General features: G+C 43.8%; 1 long non-coding RNA gene and 1 pseudogene across 10 annotated transcripts in view; one reads left to right on the forward strand and one right to left on the reverse strand.

Annotated features, from left to right (window-relative positions):
• Positions 1-20087, forward strand: part of LOC103789054 (uncharacterized) — a 94509-nt gene that overhangs the window by 20787 nt on the left and 53635 nt on the right. For 5 of the 10 annotated variants that reach the window (XR_013530809.1, XR_013530812.1, XR_013530813.1 and 2 more), the window contains 2 exons: positions 1225-8205; positions 10922-12932. This is a non-coding gene — a long non-coding RNA (uncharacterized LOC103789054). Of the gene's footprint in view, positions 1-974; positions 8206-10921; positions 12933-20087 lie in introns of all 10 variants that reach the window. The other 5 variants (XR_013530806.1, XR_013530808.1, XR_013530807.1 and 2 more) reach the window with 5 other exon arrangements.
• Positions 14640-20087, reverse strand: part of LOC100385041 (aminomethyltransferase, mitochondrial pseudogene) — a 35710-nt pseudogene continuing 30262 nt past the window's right edge.

Consider the following 20087-nt stretch of genomic DNA (forward strand, 5'->3'; position numbering starts at 1 on the left):
ACTTGGGCGGCTGAGGCAGGAGTATCGCTTGAACCTGGAAGGCGGAGGTTGCAGTGAGCTGAGATCGTGCCACTGCACTCCAGCCTGGGTGATAGAGCAAGACTTTGTCTAATTAAAAAAAAAAATACTGACTTTGCAGAAGCATCTGTATTACATAAAGTGAGGTCAATCTGAAAGAGTGGGTTGCATAAATTAATCACTTGGAAGCAGTTTTTTTCTTTTTCTTTTTCTTTTTGAGACAGAGTTTCAATTTTGTTGCCCAGGCTAGAGTGCAATGGCACAATCTTGGCTCACCGTAACCTCCACCTCCTGGGTTCAAGTGATTCTCCTGCCTCAGCCTCCCAAGTAGTTGGGATGACAGGCATGCACCACCATGCCCAGCTAATTTTATATTTTTAGTAGAGACGGGGTTTCTTCATGTTGGTCAGGCTGGTCTCGAACTCCCAACCTCAGGTGATCCACCCGCCTTGGTCTCCCAAAGTGCTGAGATTACAGGCATTAGCAATGGTGCCTGGCCGGAAGCAGTTTGTTTTCCATCAGCTCCCCTCAGCACCTCTGGGCAATCCCATCAGTCACAAATTCCCTTTCCCCTGAAAGTGTCTTTGGGACTGGTGCCCTGCCAGAGTTCTTGGAGGTCAGAGGAATCCAGGTCCCTTGGCATACCGTATGACTCTTTTCTTTTTGCTTTCTGTTTTAACCGGAGGGAGTCTGCGCCAGTGTTAGTAAGAGGGAAAAAAGAAAGATGTGAACTCATATCCGAGTCATACCCAGTTCTCACTGAAGCTACAGAAACTAACTCCTTTTTTTGGTCAGGACCAAAAAACAAATTAGAATCTCACCATCATTGGGCTTTTCAGACTGCATGGTACCCTGCCTTTTTTTCTTTCTTTTCTTTAACTTTTAAGTTCAGGGATACATGTGTAGTTTTGTTACATGTGTGTCATGAGTACCCTTGTGTTGCTTTTTGTCTATAGATGTGCAGAAGGCAACTGTGGGTTTCACCTGTCCAATATCCATTCTCACTTCTTGGAATAGTAACTTGATGATTTGTTGGGTGGTGGGGGTAACCAACCTTCTACTTTCAGGCAGGTAAGTGTGTAACCAGGCCTGTCAATCAGCATGTCCTGTTTCTCTGGTGACAATAATTCAAAGATGGCAATGTGAGCCAAAGCTCGGCCAACAAGGCTCAATTTTGATGCTTTTACTAGTCTTTCTTTTCCCCAGGGATGCTAAACTATGAGGATGTAAGCTGCTGCTTCTGCTTTAACCATCTGGAGAGAGCTTACCTTGGAGTGGAGCCAATGAGACAACAGAAAGACCAACCAGATGAGAGACCCATGCTTATAATACCATTTGAATTCTTCTGTCTTGTTTTCAGTTACTTGAGCCAGTAAACCCAGTTCCTCTGGGTTTTGTTGGTGGTGGTCTTTTCTGTTTGTTAAGTCAGTTTGATTGTGGTTTATGACACTTGGAATCAAAAGAGTTTTGAGTAATATATCTGACTTTCTGAAAGTGGAGTGTGTGGAGGAGGCAGACAGGATGGGATGGGGTCTGAAAGTCATGTCGTAACAGGAGCTCTTAGGGTGCCTAGCAGTGCTTAGGCTTGAGGAAGAGGAGATTTCCTATCTGGAGGGGCTATCATTGGGTAGCCTGTCTATGCTGGGTAGGTATGCTCCCAGGGAGGCAGAAATAGACCAAGGAGCTGGGTGCAGTGACTCATGCCTGTAATTCCAGCACTTTGGGAGGCCAAGGTGGGTGAATCACTTGAGGTTAGGAGTTCAAGACCGGCTTGGCCAACATAGTAAAACCCTGTCTCTACTAAAAATACAAAAATTAGGCCGGGCACGGTGGCTCACGCCTATAATCCCAGTACTTTGGAAGGCCAAGGCTGGTGGATCACAAGGTCAAGAGATCGAGAGCATCCTGGTCAAAGAGGTGAAACCCCGTCTCTACTAAAAATACAAAAATTAGCTGGGCATGGTGGCATGTGCCTGTAATCCCAGCTACTCGGGAGGGTGAGGCAGGAGAATTGCTTGAACCCAGAAGGTGGAGGTTGCAGTGAGCCGAGATCATGCCATTGCACTCCAGTCTGGGTAACAACAGTGAAACTCTGTCTCAAAAAAAAAAAAAATACAAAAACTAGCTGGGAGTGGTGGCAGATGCCTATAGTCTCAGCTACTCATGAGGCTGAGGGAAGGGAATTGCTTAAATCCTGGAGGCAGAGGTTGCAGTGAGCTGAGATTAAGTCACTGCACTCCAGCCTGGGTGACAGAGTGAGACTCCTTCTCAAAAAAAAAAGACCAAGGAGAGGAGATTACAGAGGAACAGATTCTAAGGATGCTACTTCCAATAGTAATTGCTGGAGTAGAGATGGGATTTCCAAGTCTGGGAGGTTACTAGAGCTGTCTGAGGGGAGCTGGATTGATCCAGCCAGAAATGTGACAACACTGAGAGGGGGCACATTTGGACTGACTTTGAGCTCCCTTTCTATTTTGGGAGTCTGATGGAATGCAAAAATGTTTGAAAATACCTTTGAGCCTGGAATATGTGTAAATAAGCCAATATTTCACTAATACAAGGTCCCTTTGTAAGGACCATATCTTGTTCCCTCTAGCTTCAGTTGTAGTATAGGGTAGGAAGAAACCGGGTAGAGTGGCAAAAGCCCAAGAGTCTAATCCTGAGTTCATTTGCTAGATGAGTGCCCCTGGGCAAGGAAGTTCCCCTCAGTGAAGGCCGAATGCAACATGAGGGTCTCCATGTTACGGAGAGGACGTGGGTACAGTACCCATGTTGAAGGTGGACCCAGGCACTGGCCGTAAGGCATGGGAAGTACTTGCCAGATGCGTGGACCCTGCTCTGTAAATGACAGCTGTTAGTATTACGTGTTTCACACCTGCTTATACAGTGGATGGGCAGAGGTGTCAGGAAAGCACTGAGGAGACAAAACCAACAACTGACAATTAGTTTGAGAGAGGAGTTGGGGTGAGGGCAGCTGGGTGCTGCTCTCCCTGCAGAAGAGAGTGTCCTGGCTCTTGCAGCTTTTGTTATTTTTGTCCTTGGGAATTCTAGTTTTTCTTTCCTGATTCAGTTGGACCCAGGTAAGCTTCCCTAAGAAGCAGAGTTTGATACAGGGACTCATGTTCTAGTGATGTACTGGGATGGTGTTCTTAGCAGGAGGGGAGAGAAAAAGGACCAGCTATCTAATTTGTGAGGTCTAGAGCAAAATAAAAATGAGCAACCCCTTAAGAAAAAAAAGAGGGAAAAAGCCTTTTTCTTCTTCTCAGAAACACAGGGCCTTTCTGACCACCTGGCCCTATGTCTGATGCTCATGAATCCTGCCCTGGGGTGAGAGAAAGAGATAGGGCAGGGAGAAAAAGCTAAGCAAGAATGCTGTCTCACCCAAAGACTAGCTTTAGTCTAATCCCACGGGGAAACTGAGTGCAACATACACCATAGTGTTAGTCCCTACTCCAGGCAAGGGGCTGTCCTCTGGTACTTCCAGACCCTGCAGTCATTGACCATAGTCTCATAGGCTGTGTGGGGTACAGCTTCCCTACAACAGTGGCTCCTACTTGGCTGAGGGCAATTCTCCAGTGAAGGGAGCAGTTATCAGCTAACATAGAAGCTGGGAGGAAGTACCCAGGTCCAGGAAAGGTCATTAGGATCGGGCACCAAAAGCAACCACTGTAATCCACTTCTTGTATCAATTCAAATCCACTTGCTTCTCATCTGAATTTTCTCCATGGCTTTTCAGGATCCCTGGTTGGTCACAATTCTGGAAAACACAGGGGAGGGTGAGTGGGAGAAATCACAGCACTCATTTCTGCAGTTGTTTCCCCTGGCATCACAGATACTCATCTTCTTCCTCTACCACTATATTAGGTTTCCTACCCCTCTCACTGGCACATCTGCTGGTCTGAGTGGCTCTCCTGGTGGGTGTGACTTCCTGGTTACCATGCCATTTTCAGGCTGTGGTTGCTGTTTCTATTTGCAGCTAAACCAGGGCACAGGGCACAGGTACACACAAGATGCCATGGAGCACCTGAGTGCCAGGCATATTTCTTCCTGCTCCTGTGATGTAGCAGCAGTCCTACCTCTTCCTCCTTATCAGAGACATTTACCTCTGCCAATGTGGTGATTCCTTTCTGTGTCTGCTGGTCTCTGGTTCAAGGAGCCCAAAGTGACCAGGTGGCAGCTGTAACTTGAAGTTTAGTGGGACTCTTACTGTGCTCCTTGGTGGAAACAGAAAGCATAAAAAACCCGAGTGAATCTCTGAGAGTGGTGTCATTCTTTGTCTGAAGACCTGTATTTCCTACTTGTTTGGGACATGGTATCATATAATGGCCACTGTTTTAAGGTGTACACTGTGCCCCATACACACAGGGTTTAAATCTCTAGGCTGATGTTTCAGTTGCACCTTCAAGTGGCCATTCCATTATTCTATCAGGCTGGCAGCTTCTGGATGGTGTAGCACATGGTAGGACCTCATGGGCCCACCATGTCACCTGCTTTGCTTTAAATCTGCTTGTTAAGCAATATTATTCAGGGCCCCATGTGGGTAGATCAGACAGCCTATGAGCCCTTAGATGGTTGTACTGGCTGAGACAGCATGGGAAGGAAAGGAAAACCCATTCTTGGAGTTCATGGACCCAGTGGATCCACTGTGAAAAAGATGCTGGGCCAGAGGTTTAATTGTATAACCTCTTCTGCTTTTGCTCTAAAAGAGGAGTTCTGGTGGTACTTTGTGTCTGTTTCGTATCAGCCCCAGCTTGGAACCTTTATCTAAAACAGCCTTCAAAATATTATAAATTATAAATATTATAATATTTGTCCTTTTTTGTATATGGCTATCTACGTTAATGGCCCCAGATTTCTTTGGGAAAGATGGGAAACACTACATATATACTTGTATTGATTTTACAGGATACTTCCTCATTGAGACCCAGCCTCTTCTTCAATCGGTAAACTCTAGATCTGAGAACTAGCTCAGATCTGGAAACTGAGCTAGGGATTTTGATTTTCTGCTGCAGAGCTGACCTCATTCTTTGGTCATCCATTTATGATCTTTTTTGATTGTTTCCTAAGCAGTATCCTAGTTGGCTGTCATTCTAATTTGCCCTTAAGATTACTATGATCCATGAGCCATCTGCATAGATCCCTGCAGGTCAGGGCTCCCTGGCCACTATTCCATCCTTGCTGCCCTTTATAGTAATTGTACAAACCTTGTTTCTTCAGTACCTGCATTCGGCCTTTGCTAGACTGACATTTTATTATGCAGTTTCTTCTAGAGAGCCCAGTTCTGTAACATCTCCTGCAGAAAACAACCACCATTGAGCTTTTCATGACACTGCTGGGTCCTTGCCCTCACATTTTCTTTTTCTTTTTTTTTTTTAAGACGGGATTTCACCATGTTGGTCAGGCTGGTCTTGAACTCCGGATCTCAGGTGATCCGCCCGCCTTGGCCTCCAAAGTGCTTGGATTACAGGTGTGAGCCACCACACCCGGCCTGCCCGCACATTTTCTATCTCCTTGGTCAATGGAAAGCCCTCCTGGCCTTCCCAGGGACATTGTCAGCTGGTGGGTTTTTCTGTCCCATCTAGGAGGCCCATTCTATCATGCCCTTTTCTCTGAGCCTTTTCGTCCTTCCCTCTACTTTGCAGTGGTACTTCTGGCATCTCTACGTTGTTCAGTGTGGGTCATTACTTTTTCTGTTTTAAGAGCCATCTGGGTAGCACATCTGAACCATCCTCTGGGGCCCTTGCCAGGGTGTTAGATCCTATGACACTGGAGGGAGCCCCCTGCACATCAACAAATTCTACCTTACCCCATCAATACTTCACCTGTCTTGAGGCATCCCCTAGAATCCTCCACAGTCATTCCCACCCCACCCCACCACTGCAAGTTTGGGTTTGTACATGTTGGTCAGGTCTGATATATAATCCCTTTCAGTATATCCTAAGTTGATCCAAGTAGATACTTTTTGCCTGGGTTATCAGCGTGGTGGCTAGGAAAGGAGGTGGGGCCAATTCTGAGGGAAGACAGCATTGTTTACTAAGGCATCTGCCCTATTTGAGGCCTCTGCATGGTATTCCAGTAAGATGTGTGGAGGTGGGGGGTCTATCATCCAGCAGGGGTTATAGGGACACTCCTGCAGTTTCCAGGGGGTCAGGGTTACCTGGAAATTCAAAGTTCTTTTTTTTTTTTTTTTTTTAAGAGACAGGGTTTCACCATGTTGGCCAAGCTGGTCTCGAATTCCTGGTCTCAAGTGATCCACCCACCTCAGCCTCCCAAAGTGCTGGGATTACAGGCGTGAGCCACCGCACCTGGCCCAAAGTTCTTAAGTTAATACCTTTAAATAGCCCCTCCTCAAACTCAGGGCCTTCTCCTTCAGTATTAGAGCCTTGTGTTTGGTATAAAGACAAGTGCTTTGCTGGTAATTTGCATTTGTTGAAGTCCTGTACTCTTTTTTTCCTTTTAAAGATGGGGTTTCACCATGATGGCCAGGCTGGTCTTGAACTCCTGACCTAAGGTGATCCACCTACCTTGGCCTCCCAAAGTGGTAGGATTACAGTCATGCCACCGTGCCTGGCCTCCTGCACTCTTATAATGCAGTCCTGGGCTTGTTCTTCAACTGTGTCCACCCTCCTGCTGCAGGGGATGAGGGTCTCCTTAAATGCTGCCAAGTGGGCCGCTGACTCTCAGACTTTGCTTTAAGTTGTTGTCCAATGTGTTCATCATTTTTTCTCTTCAACAAATCAGCGTTTAGCAAGTCACTCAGTTCCACACTCTGTTCATAGTCCTCCTACCCCTGACCTCTCAAATGCTGGAGAGGCCTTATCAACTCATGCACCCTTTCCAACATTACCTGACTCTGTTTACCAGGGGTGAAAATCTTGGCCCCCTGTGCACTGTGGCACACCAGGGACTCTGAATAGTGCCACCAATGATGGGTGCTTACTGCCATCTTCTCGGAGAAGGACCTAATCACAGAGTTTGCTTCTTAGTAGCCACTTCTGGTACCATTCATCTTGGGTTGGTTTTCCTAGAAGCAAAGCCTGAGATGGGGATTGTTATTAAGGTGAGTTTGTTTGTTTGGTTTTAGGGAGCAAAAAAGAAGGGGAATGAGGGAAACAAGATAAGGCTGGTGAAAAGCTGTGCTTTTCAGAATGTGGTCTCAGTGTGAATCTGGTTTTAGCCTGGTTTTCCTCTGACTCTCTGGAGCACAAACGGTGCCATGGAGATGGCACCAACTTGAGGCAAGGGAGCCTTCCTCCTATCTCCCAGTGCCAGGCAGTCATGGGCTTCCTCTTCTGCCAAGGAGCACAGTTTGTATTGTTCCTTTCCTCTTCAAATCTATCTCAGGAGAAAGGAGATCCTCAGCCTCAGGGTAGAGAAGCTCCAAGAAGAGGTTTGGCCTTTGGCCCAATTTCTTTGGAAAACACTTTCAGGCTTGAAGACATTTAAATTCATTGTGATGTCACATCACTGATATGCTGGGATGGTCATTGACATGGGGACAATGAGGAGGCCTGGCAAATGTGGCTGTGGAGTCAGGTTTTCCCTGTGGGATTGATCCTGTGGTTAGATAATCACAGACACCACGGGGATTGTGTTTGTCTCTCTCGATTCCTGGGATGTTCTATACATGTTTGGTAATTACTGAGTTAGAGAATCAATGTGAAACCTGAAGAACTTGGGGTGTGAAAACCAATTCTATGCTTTTCAACCAGATGTTCTGGGTAGGCATGAGAGGCAGGGATGGCAGGGAAGGGAGAGGTTGTAGTGTTTGAGCCTGCTCCTGCAGGTCTGGGTTGAAATCCCAGCGATGACTCTTAGCAGTAGCATGACCTTGGGCAAGTGATGATTTCTCTGAGCCTTGGTTCCTTCCTCTGTTAAATGGTGATGAGAGCTACATCTATTTCATAGAGTTGATCTGAGGATGAAATGAGATAACACATGAAATATACCTAGGGATCATGCTAGGCATCTAGTGACTGCTGAGTAAACACTATTATATTGTTATTATTTTTTTTTGAGATGGAGTTTTGTTCTTTTGCTCAGGCTGGAGTGCAATAGTGCCATCTCAGCTCACTGCAGTCTCCACCTCCTGGATTCAAGTGATTCTCCTGCCTCAGGCCTGGCTGGTCTCAAACTCTTGACCTCATGATCTACCCACCTCAGCCTCCCAAAGTACTGGGATTACAGGTATGAGCTGCCACACCTGGCCATATTTTTTTATGAGACAGGGTGTTGCTATGTGGCCCAAGCTGGTCTCAAATTCCTGGCTCAAGCAATCCTTCTGTCTCTACCTCCTGAGATTTATGTTATTGATAATGAAGTGTTATCTGAATTTCTGGAAGCAGTGTGATAGAGTGGAAGAAGCCAGTACCTTGAAGTCAGAGAGAATTGCCTTATATTTCTGACTCTACTACTTTCTGGCTATGTGACTATGGGCAATTTACTTCCTCTCTGAGCCAAGGTGTTTTCATATGCCAGGGAAGAGGCATACACCTATATTGCAGAATTTTGGTGAGTGAAGCATCTATCCCAGGTTATAGCTCACGGTTGACACTCAGTGAATGCCAATTACCTTTCTTCTTCTTATTTTACAACCACATATTTAGCCCATGCTTCTATTTACTCTCATGTGGCTTGAGGCTAAAGCTGGCAATTAGCCTTTTAAGTTTCTCAAGGAAAGGAAGATAGGGCACAGAATGAATGAGAACATACATTAAATGCCCAATTTAGAAGGCAAAGTCCTCCTGCGTTCCAGGAAGCTATGTATTAATTGGAACAGAAATATGCAGGATGAAATAAACAAAGCCAAGAGGTTTGGAGCTGTCATCTTAACAGCAGGAGGTGTAACCAATCCTTAGGAATGTCTGCTTCTTCTAATCCCTAATTTGGTAATGATGAAAGGAGGGAAGATGATGGCAGCTAGTACTCATTGAGCACTTATTCTTTTCTAGGAAAGGTACCACATGACATGCCATATTTCTTTTAATCTTATTAATAACCCAGTGAGGGAGATACAATCATCCCGTATTTTACAGATAAGGAAAGTGAGTCACAGAGAAGGAAACTTCTCAAGTCAGTAGCTATTAAGAGGCATGCTGGGATTACAATAGAAGTCGGCCTGAGTACAGAGTCTCAGATCATAAGCAGCACCCCACTACATCACATGCACTTTCCTAGAGTCAAAATGCCAAGGAAATGTCCTGTGAGAGGGCTTCTTAAGAAATATGGAATCTGTTACCACTTTTATAAAAAGGTGTTTACCTAACAGCTATAAATCCCCCATAAAGGGAATAATTTTTAAAAATCTTTCATACTGCTCCTGAGAGTTTTGTTTTGTTTTGTTTTGCTTTGTTTGTTTTTCTGAGACAAAGTCTTACTTTAACGCCCAGGCTGGAGTGTAGTGGCATGATCTCTGCCACCACAACCACTGCCTCCTGGGTTCAAACAATTCTCCTGCCTCAGCCTCCCAAGTAGCTGTGATTACAGGCAACTGCCACCACACTTGGATAATTTTTGTATTTTTAGTAGAGATGGAGTTTCACCATGTTGGCCAGGCTGGTCTTGAACTCCTCACCTCAAGTGATCGCCTGCCTCAGCCTCCCAAAGTGCTGAGATTACAGGCCTTAAAAGTTTTTTTAATGAGTGAAAATATATTTATTTCCTATGGTTAATAAACTGGACACCTACAGTGGCTTCTTAGATGATTATATTGAGATAATTACTATCTCAACAGGGAAAATAAAAGAAATCACTTAGAAAAAGGAAAAGCTTAGGAGTATTGCCTCTCGTTTTTAGGAAGGATTGTTTCTTTATTTTACATTTTCTTTTTTTTCGTTTTTTTGAGTCAGAGTCTCACTCTGTCACCAGGCACACCACGCTGGAGTGCAGTGGCGCCATCTCGGCTCACTGCAACCTCTGCCTCCAGGGTTCAAACAATTCTCCTGCCTCTGCCTCCGAGTAGCTGGGACTACAGGCACACGCTACCATGTCCAGCTAATTTTTGTGTTTTTAGTAGAGATGGGGTTTCACCATGTTGGCCAGGATGGTCTCCATCTCTTGACCTCATGATCCGCCCACCTCAGCCTCCCAAAGTGCTGGGATTACAGGCGTGAGCCACCACGCCTGGCCTTATTTTACATTTTCTAAAAATTCTGTAGTTTTTGTTTCCGATGTTGATAATCAGGAAGCAAAAAGTTAAAGACAACTGGGAAAAAGGATCTTCTATGTTGTGAGCAATCGGAGATCTACAGCTGTGTGGAAAATAAAACCTTGTAGAACCCATCGAGGCAGACTGAGGGGCCCAAGAACCTTAGAAGCTTTTCTTGTCTGTTAAGATAGGCTAACCCCATGAACAAGCATGCCTTTAGAACAAGAAATCTGCACTAGGACATTCATAGCATTCCTGATGACTCACATTGCTTCAAGTACAGTGAATTATTCTAATAGGCATAGCATGAGTACAAAGTGACCTAGTTGTGAATATTTAGGCTGGGAAGCTATGAGAGGAAATTGATGTCATGGACAATTTGTAAGAGCAGCATATTCTCATATAGATGAAATGCTGGGGAGAACAGCAGGCTGCTTCTCACTAGCTAGTTTTCTGTATGTCCCCAGAATGTCTAATGTCTTCTCACATTAGAGTTCTTAAAGAAAAGCTCTGTTACCTTTTACTGAAAATTCCGGGCTGAAATGCTATCATTAAAAGAAAAAAAATTAATATGCCCAATACTAAGCTTCTAAATACTAGGATATAGCAGTGAATAGGAGAAGATCTCAGCTGTCATAAACTTTACATTCCAGGTATACATCATTTTTGTTGTCAATAATTAGAGATTGTATTACTCTAGCTATATAAATCTTGCCCTTTATTCAGCTAAAAGTGTGTTATGATACTTTTTTGCAGTGGTGTGATCATAGCTCACTGCAGCCTTGAACTTCTGGGCTCAAGTGATCCTCCAGCCTCAGCCTCCCAAGTTGCTGGGAGTAAGGGTATGAACAACTGCACGTGGACCTCTTTTTTCTTTTATAATTAGCTTTTCTTTCTCGTTAATAAGGTGCTTCAGTTTTTGCCATTTGCTTAGTTTTCAAGGTACTTATTGCTTTTTGTTTCCAGTGTTTCTACAGATTTGTCAAATGTTTCCCATAAGATTTATAAATGTTCAAGGACATCAGATTATCCAGATTATCAATTCCGTGCTTCCCCCTGACTCCACACCCCCAAAAAGACCTCTCTTCTGCTTCCCTACATCTTCATTCTTGAATCTAGCCTGCCGATACCCACCACATGTCTGGGTTGGCCCTCTATTTCCTCTTAACACTGTGTTACTGCATTCCTTATACATTCTTCATGTTTCCCTAAGAAAGATTGCTTGAGAATAACTAAGTAGGCTGGGCTTCCCTCACACTTGATTGATAGCTTGGCTTTGCAGAGAGATCTTGATTGAAAATAATTTTTCATAAGAATTTTGAAGCCTGTTGAAAAATCTGATGCAATTATGGCTCCCTTTCCTTTATGTGCAAATTTTTTTCCCTTCTCTCTGGGTTCTTTTAGGATTATTTCTTTATTCAGTAAAGAGATATTTCACAATGATGAACCTTTGAAATGAGTCTTAAATTTGTTTTGCTTGGTGCTTGGTAGAATTTTTCAATTTGAAAACTCATTCAATTCGGTGAAAGCTTGATTTACAGCAAAAGCTCTGTTAATTGACTTCTGCTAAATTGGCTTGCTAGATTAAGCCACACCTTCCACATTTGTTGTAGTAATTATTTAAATTAATTAAATGTTGTATCTACCTATCAATATGGGTATGAAAAGAGAGTTGTTACCAAGAAAACAAAGCTGAAAATGTTGGGAAAAAATTGATAAAGGCAAGTTGCTTATGTAAAAAATAGAAAATCTAGAATAATTCAGCACTCAGATTACTTTAAAGCGGGTTATTTTTCTATCATTAAAAGAAAAAGACTAATATGACCAATACTAACCTTTGAAATACAAGGATGTAGCAGTGAATAGGATAAGATCTCAGCTGTCATAAAGTTTACATTCTAGGTATACATCATTTTTGTTGTCAATGGTTAGAGATTGCATTACTCTGACTATATAAATATTTCCCTTTATTCAGCCCAAAGTGTGTTGTGATACTTTTTTGCAGTGGTGTGATCATAGCTCACCGTAGCCTTGAACCTCTGGGCTCAAGAGAGGGAAACCTTACCTGAACAATAACAGCAACAACAGCCTGATTAAAGAAGACTAAAGAGGCATAACAAATAGATGTAATATGTAATGCAGAACATATTTAAAGGACATTTTTAGGACAGTAAAGACATTTTTTAGGACCAATGATAAAATTTGAATATGGGCTGAGATAACATATTCAATGTTGAGATAACAAAGTCATCAATGATAAATGTCCTAATTTTGATAATTATACATGATTATGTAAGAGAATATCCTTGTTCTTAGGAAATTCACCCTGATGTGTTTAGGGGTAAAGGGGAATAATGTCTCCAATATATTTTCAAAGAGTTGAGATAACTGATATAAAAAAATGAAAATATAAAGCAAAGCAAATAGGGCTAAGTAGAAACAATAGATTAATCTGGGTAGAAGGTATACAGAAGTTCTTTGTATTGATTATGCAGTTTTCAGGTAAGAATGCAGTGATATAAAATCCAGAGTTGTAAAATGCTTAAGGTAAGTATTTATTATGCTAATCTACTCTGACTAACTATTTGGATAATCTCATTTTCTCTTAACTGACCAACCTTGGACCTTCTAGGCAGAATAGAGTATGGTGCCACAAGTGAATGTTTGGGATCAAAGGTTACATGTGGGAGAATAGAGCAAGGAGACTGAAGAGAGAGGCAGAGACCAGATGGTGAAGATGTACCCAATTTAAAGGACTTGACCTTTGGTGAGCTGCTGAAATATTGTTAAGCATGGGAGTGATGTGAACCCATTTATATTTCAGAAAGATCACCCTGGCAGCTGGAGTGCGGAATGAATAGGAGAGGGAAGGGAAAGATGCAGGATCGAGGCTACTGGAGTCACTGACAAGAGGAGTAATTGGGTCTTGCATTAAATCTATGGCAGTAGGGATAAAATGAAGTGGAGGGATGCATGTTCTTCAGAGGTGGAATCATCAAACAGATAACTGAGGAGTGACAGGGAGGAAGTGGGAACACTAAACGCTGAATCCCAAGTTGCCTACTTAGGTCACTAGAATGTGATGATACCATTAACCTAGTGATGCAGGATTTTTCTTGGTCACTCTGTGGGCCGGAAACTTCTGGTTGGCATGCCCCTCATGAGCCTTGCTGGAGTACAGGTTCATGGTAGGAGATGCCCTGCCTACTCTGGCGCGGATCTTGTGGCCATAGTGACTGCATGCTCAGGCCATGGAGGGAGGAGGTGTGTGAGTGAGCAAATGTGAGTGAGTATGGGGTCTGGCCGGCTGCTCCAGGAGCAGGCTCTGTGCTGGGCTGTGCCTGGACCAGGCAGGTTGCAAGTGACTCCCAAGGTGGACTCCCATGTCCAGACGGAGGGGAACGTGGTGGTCCCAAACAGGAGTGCCTGTGACCCTGAGGCCCCAGAGGGAATGTGATGATAGCTCTTTCAGTCCACCATCCACAGTCTGAAGGATGACTGTGTGTTAAGAGCTCTCTGTCAGTCTCATGAACCTGCTCTGGCCTGCGGCCCTGAGGCTGGTTCAGCCCCAGCACTGCTTCCAGTTGTGTCGGGTGGCTGATGGGCTACAGTGTTACTGCCTTCTTCATGGCATTCAGCAGGGTCCTGAGGTTTTTTTTTTTGGCAAGTAAAAAGTTTAATTTTTCTTTTTTTTCTCGTCCATGCCAGGGCAGAAGGAAGTTTAATTTTTCTTTCAGGATTTAGTGGAGTCCATTAATGGATACCGGAGCAAAGGTCAGCCCAGGGTAAGGCAAGTCCAGGAGGAAGCTCACCCTGCCCTACAACAGCCCCAGAGCTCAGAACAGGTGGTAAGCCTGCCATGGTTTGCTACTGGGCAGCACACTAGACCAACTTGGAAATATGGAAGAGTAAATCAGTGTTCCCTCAGCCATCCCCAAGTTTATACACAGGTATAGCAGCCCTACTATGAGTCAACAATCATTTCTGACTGGCAGTAGGAACAATTTGCATTTATGGAAAGCAAACTGGAGAGGGTAGCCTAAGTCCACACTGCCCATGTTACTAGCCTTTGCAATGTGAAAAATCATGGTGAGGTAGGTCGGGCAGGTTTTATCCTCCCCACAAAGGTGAGCCTTTTCTCCACAGCCAGCACCTGGCAGGGCGGGAGAGATGGCAGAACCAAAGCTTCTTATTACCCTCCAGCAGGCAAGAGTGGGTCAGTGGGATCATAGACTAAAACAAGACATTGTGTGAGCTGGTCCATCACTCAGAAGCAGGGTCCTGAAGGAAGCTGGAGTGGCAAGAGTTAGGTAGGGAGAATAGGTGGTATGGCCCCTCAACCAGACAATTAAAATTAGCCTCCACCTTAGCTGCCCACCCCTAGTGAGTTCTGCCTCAGCTTCTTGACTAACCCCTTGTAGGATGCCCTCCAAGGCAAGACTCCTGGAGGGGACAACCCCACCCTGAGCTATCCTCATTTGAAGGTATAGTAGTTCGTGGGCACAAAGAGCATCTTGCTGACCACAGCCATCTGCTGCTTCTGCTGCACCTCTACCAGCAGCTTTGTTTCTGGACGATTGTACTTGCAGGGCACATAACCCATCACCACATTCTTCTTCAGAGAGGGTGAGGGGCAGCCACTAGTCACAGTACCAGTCATGGTACCCTCCATGTTCAGGATGGGACTGTGCGCCCGCCTCAGGGCCCCCTCACACATCAAGCCCACACGCTTCCGCTAAACCTTGCCCTTCAGCTGGGGAACAGTGACCTTGGCTCCAGGGAAGTCCATAGCAGATTGACGGCACTTCCCCAGTGTCCAACTGAGGCTGCCCTCCACAGGTGTAGTGTGTTCATCAATGTCATTCCCATACAGGCAGAGGCCTGCCTCCAGGCGCAGGCTATCCCTCGCGGCCAACCCTGCCAACTTCACCTCTGGGTTTTCCAGAAGAGCTGTTGCCAGGTGAACTGCTCCCACTGCCAGCACCGAGATCTCCACACTGTCATCTCTTGTGTAGCCACAGCAGGTCACGCGGCAACCAGACACACCAAACACCTCCATCACAGCACTGGTCATGAAGGACAGTTTCCTCAGGTCATCTGCCACGCCACCCTGTAGCACCTGGGCTGCAATGGGGCCTCGCAGGGCTAGCAGGCATTATCCAGCACCTCCAGGCCCACATCTCTGCCCTGGTTCTGAAGCTCCCTGACCTTGTCCTGCATGAGGGCCTAAGGCCCCAGAGGGGATGTGATGATAGCTCTTTCAGTCCACCATCCACAGTCTGAAGGATGACAGTGTGTTAAGAGCTCTCTGTCAGTCTCATGAACCTGCTCTGGCCAGCGGCCCTGAGGCTGGTTCAGCCCCAGCACTGCTTCCAGTTGCGTGGAGTGGCTGATGGGCTACAGTGTTACTGCCTTCTTCATGACATTCAGCAGGGTCCTGAGTTCTTGGCCTGCATCCACGAAGAATGAGGTTATGCTGACAGGCACGGGTAAGTAAGGTAAAGAGTTTTATGGAGTGACAAAACAGCTCTCAGCAGAGAGGGACATGAGGATGGTCCACTACCCAAAGTCAGGTGGTCTGTGTCCCAGTGTGGCTGAGTTTGGTGTGTTTTTTTTATTTTTTAAGACAGGGTTTCACCATGTTGGCCAGGCTGGTCTTGAACTCCTGACCTCAGGTGATCTGCCTGCCTCGGCCTCCCAAAGTGCTGAGATTGCAGGCATGAGCCACCACGCCCTGCCGAGTTTGGGGTTTTTATAGGCACACAATGGGAGAGATGTGGGCTGTAGGTAGCTTTAGAAAATGCAACATTTAATTGGTTCAAAGGCCTTATTCAGAAAGAATCAATCGGGAAAGAGCAAGTAAACAGGAATGCAAGTTCTCACTCTGGTCCAGACTTCGTCTGGAAGCAGCAGCTTGGTTTTCAGGTTTTAAACTGTCTTTGGTTTGAAGGTAGCGTTTCACCGGGGACCTGTTCCTGCCTACCTAGGATTTGTCTGCCTCCTGTCACTATCACTAGTAGGGACTTCAGTAGGAGAAACAGTAGGGGCGGAGTGGGCAGGTAGGGCAAGGTGATGACTTCTGTTTAGATCATGAGGAACTGAAGGTTTACTGGACGTTGGAGGAGTGAACATGAGGTTATCTGCAGGACATCCTCTCCTCAGTTCATGGCACACCAGAAATGTTTATGTTAGAATTGATGAGTATGGGACTTCTACCAGATTGGTTTCTGGTTTAGCTCTACTGATTTTCTCTCCCATCAATAGTACAAAAGGATTTGTTGGCATTTCCTCATATCCTTGCCAACACTGGTGTTTTCTGACTTCCAAATTTTTGCTAATCTGGAGATATCTAATGTTAGTTTATATTTTATGGTTTGCAGTAAGTCTAGGTTTTTTTCTTTTTTTCTTTGCTTCTTGCTTGCTTTATCTTTATTTTATTTTATTTCGCTTATTAGCCACTCGAGTTTCCTCTTTTGTAAATTGTCTGGGTATATTTTCACTTGCTCATTTTTCTATTGAGTTTCCAATTCTTTTCTTGGGGATTTAAAAAAGTTTTGGAGTATTTCAGATAGTAACCTCTTATCAACTTTACATACTGCTAGTATGTTTTCCTAATTTTCCCTCTGTGTATTTTGCTTGTAAAATCTCTAAGTTTGATATAGTCAAAGTGTAGTATTTTTTTTCCTATAAGGTGTATGCTTTTATTGTTTTATAGGACCTCCTCACAGGTCCTGCAGATACTATTTTCTATTAATTGTATAGTTATACCTTTCCCATTTTTGTCTTTAGTTTTTCTGTAATTCACCATTGCATATGGGGGTATGAGAGTATCCAATTATTTTTCTAGGTAAACTGGTTTTCCCAAAGCAATCTTTAAGAAAATCTTTCCATTTTATTTGTTATTACATAACAAATTCTCATGGGCCTATTTTTGAACTCTCAATTTTGTTCCATTGGTTTATTTCTTAACACTGAGGAGAGCAAAAATCACCTGGTGACCATACAGCAGCTTTGGAGACAAAAACTCCTATCTGAGGAATTTAGAAGTATGATGAAGGGAGCAAAGATTACCTGGTGGCCATCAAGTAGGCCATTTAGAGACCAAAAGACCTCTTTATTTGAGGAATTCTAAAAGTAATTAGATACTTCCCTATTATCTAAAGTCAGCACCTGGTTCCAGGCCTCTTTTCAACTTAACATTTGTAAGTAACTAGAATTTCTATACATCTCTGGATGCACACATGGCAAATTCATTGTGCAACCCTTGATGACATTAAGGCATCAGAATGTCTACAAATATAATCATTTATCATATAAACTACCCTTCATCTCCTGCTTTGAGGTCCATAAATGCTCCTAAGGAAAATTCATCATGGTGGGCTCAGTTGTTTTGCTAAGGCACTCCCTACACCCCATCTGCAGTGTTCTTTCTAGTAAAACTTCCCTTTTTAAAACCTATACCGCTGTTAGTAAATCCTTCTTATTAACCTGTGAGTCAACCACTTTCCAATGCCAGGGCTCTGACACCTTGCCTGGCAAATACCACCACGCTGGATTAATTTTTGCGATTTAAAAATATGCCTTCACATCTAGTAAGGTGAGCATCTCTTCCTTGCTCTATTTTTCTCCCCAGATTTATTTAGCTGTTTGTAGACATATATTTTACCAATCACTTATAGGAAATGTACTTACTAGATCTTTTTAAAAATAGGCCAGGCATAGGCTGTGTGCATTGGCTCATGCCTGTAATACTAGCATTTTGGGAAGCCAAGGTGGGTGGATCATTTAAGGTCAAGAGTTTGAGACCAGCCTGGACAACATGGCATAACCCTGTCTCTACAAAAATTAGCTGAGAGTGGTGACACATGCCTGTGGTCCCAGCTACTTGGAAGGCTGCGGTGGGAGGATCACTTCAGCCGGAGTAGCCAAAATCGTGCCACTGCAGTTCAGTCTGGGTGATAGAGTAGGACCCTGTCTCAAAATAAAATAAAATAAAATAAAAATCCAGCTGTAATCCCAGCTACTCAGGAGGCTGAGGCAGGAGAATTGCCTGAACCCAGGGGGCGGAGGTTGCGGTGAGCCGAGATTGCGCCATTGCACTCCAGCCTGGGTAACAAGAGCGAAACTCCGTCTCAAAAAAAAAAAAAAAAAAAAAAAAAATCCAGTAGTCTGTCTCAAAGTAGTGAGTTTACTTTGATTGAAACTAAAAGTAATATTATATATGGATTGATTTCTATATTCATATTTACTAAACTTTATTTTTCCTTTCCTGCCTTATATTAAATTGAATTTTGTTTTGTTTTGAAATTTATCCTATTTTTAACTAAGACAAATGTTTGTGCATATCTTGTCTAACTCTTAAAAATCTTATCAGCATTGCTGTCTTCTCCTCTTCCTCCTCCTCCTCCTCCTTTTTTAGAATTTTAGAGACAGAGCTTTGCTTTGTTAGTTACCCAGGCTGGAGTGCAGTGGTGCAATCATAGCTCACTGCAGCCTCCAACTCTTAGTCTCAAGCAGTCCTCCTGCTTCAGTCTACCAAGTAGCTGAAACGACAGGTGCACAGCACCACATTCAACAAATTTGTTTTATTTTATTTTTTGTAGAGACAGCATTTGCTTTGTTACCCAGGCTAGGCTTGAACTCCTGGGCTTAAGTGATCTTCCTACCTTGGCCTTTCAAAGTGCTGGCATTACACATATGAGCCACCGAGCCCATCTGCTGTCTTCCTTCTGAACAAGATAAACATGTTAGCATGCTTTCACTTCCCTATTCTCCCTCTCTTGATCCCACTCCATTCCTCTCCTTGTCCCTTGCTCAGATATGATAGTATTGTCTAGATTTTTAGTTTGAATTGCTAGGGACTGTAATGATGATGACTTTTTTTCAGAAACCATCTATCTCACCAGTATAATTGTTAATTTTATGCATCAACTTGGTTAAGCCACAGGACCCAGATATTTTATTAAAAAACAGTCTAAATGCCACTTTGAAGGTATTTTTTGTGTTTTTCTTTTTCTTTTTTTATATGCACTGGCTAGTTACTATGCTGAAGATATTTTTTAGATTAACATTTAAATCTGTAGTATATAGGAAACACAGACTTTACTGTACCCAACTCTTCTGACACCAGACATGTGGCAGTTTTTCCTATACCAATTCTGCAACTATCTATCCAGGCATGGGCTGTGTGCATTGGCTCATGCCTGTAATGCTAGCATTTTGGGAGGCCAAGGTGGGTGGATCATTTAAGGTCAAGAGTTTGAGACCAGCCTGGTCAACACAGTGAAACCCCGTCTCTATTAAAAATACAAAAATTAGCCAGATGTGGTGGCACATACCTGTATTCACAGCTGCTTGGGAGACTGAGATGTGAGAATCATTTGAACCCAGGAGGCAGAGGACTTTTTTTTGTTTTGAGATGGGGGTCTCACTTGTGTTGCACAAGCTGGATTCAAACTCCTGGGGTCATATGATCCTCCTGTCTCAGCCTCCCAAGTCGCTGTGACTATAGGTGCACACCATCATGACTAGTTAATGGTTTTATGAAGGCATGATTAATTAAGTTGTTGGTCGTTGGTAATTAAGCTCAATCTCCAGGCCCTCTCCTTTTTCTGGAGGTAGGGAAGTGGGGGAAATGGGGCTGGAACTCCCAGCCTTCTATCATACGATTGGTTCCCTTGGTAAAGAGTTCCCCCTTCCATCCTTGGGGACTTTCCAAAACTCATCTCATTAACATAAACTCAAGTGTGTTTGAAAAGGATTTATTACAAATGACAAAATACACTCTTTTAGTCTTTCACAGACTTTTAGGAGCTCTGTGCTAGGGGATGAAGATATATAAAAATATATTTAATATATATATTTTTTCTGTATATATAAAATATATATAAAAATATATTTCTTGTTATATCATAACATCACA

The sequence above is a fragment of the Callithrix jacchus genome, chromosome 2 (genome assembly GCF_049354715.1).
Source record: "Callithrix jacchus isolate 240 chromosome 2, calJac240_pri, whole genome shotgun sequence".
In the NCBI taxonomy this organism is placed as follows: domain Eukaryota; kingdom Metazoa; phylum Chordata; class Mammalia; order Primates; family Cebidae; genus Callithrix; species Callithrix jacchus.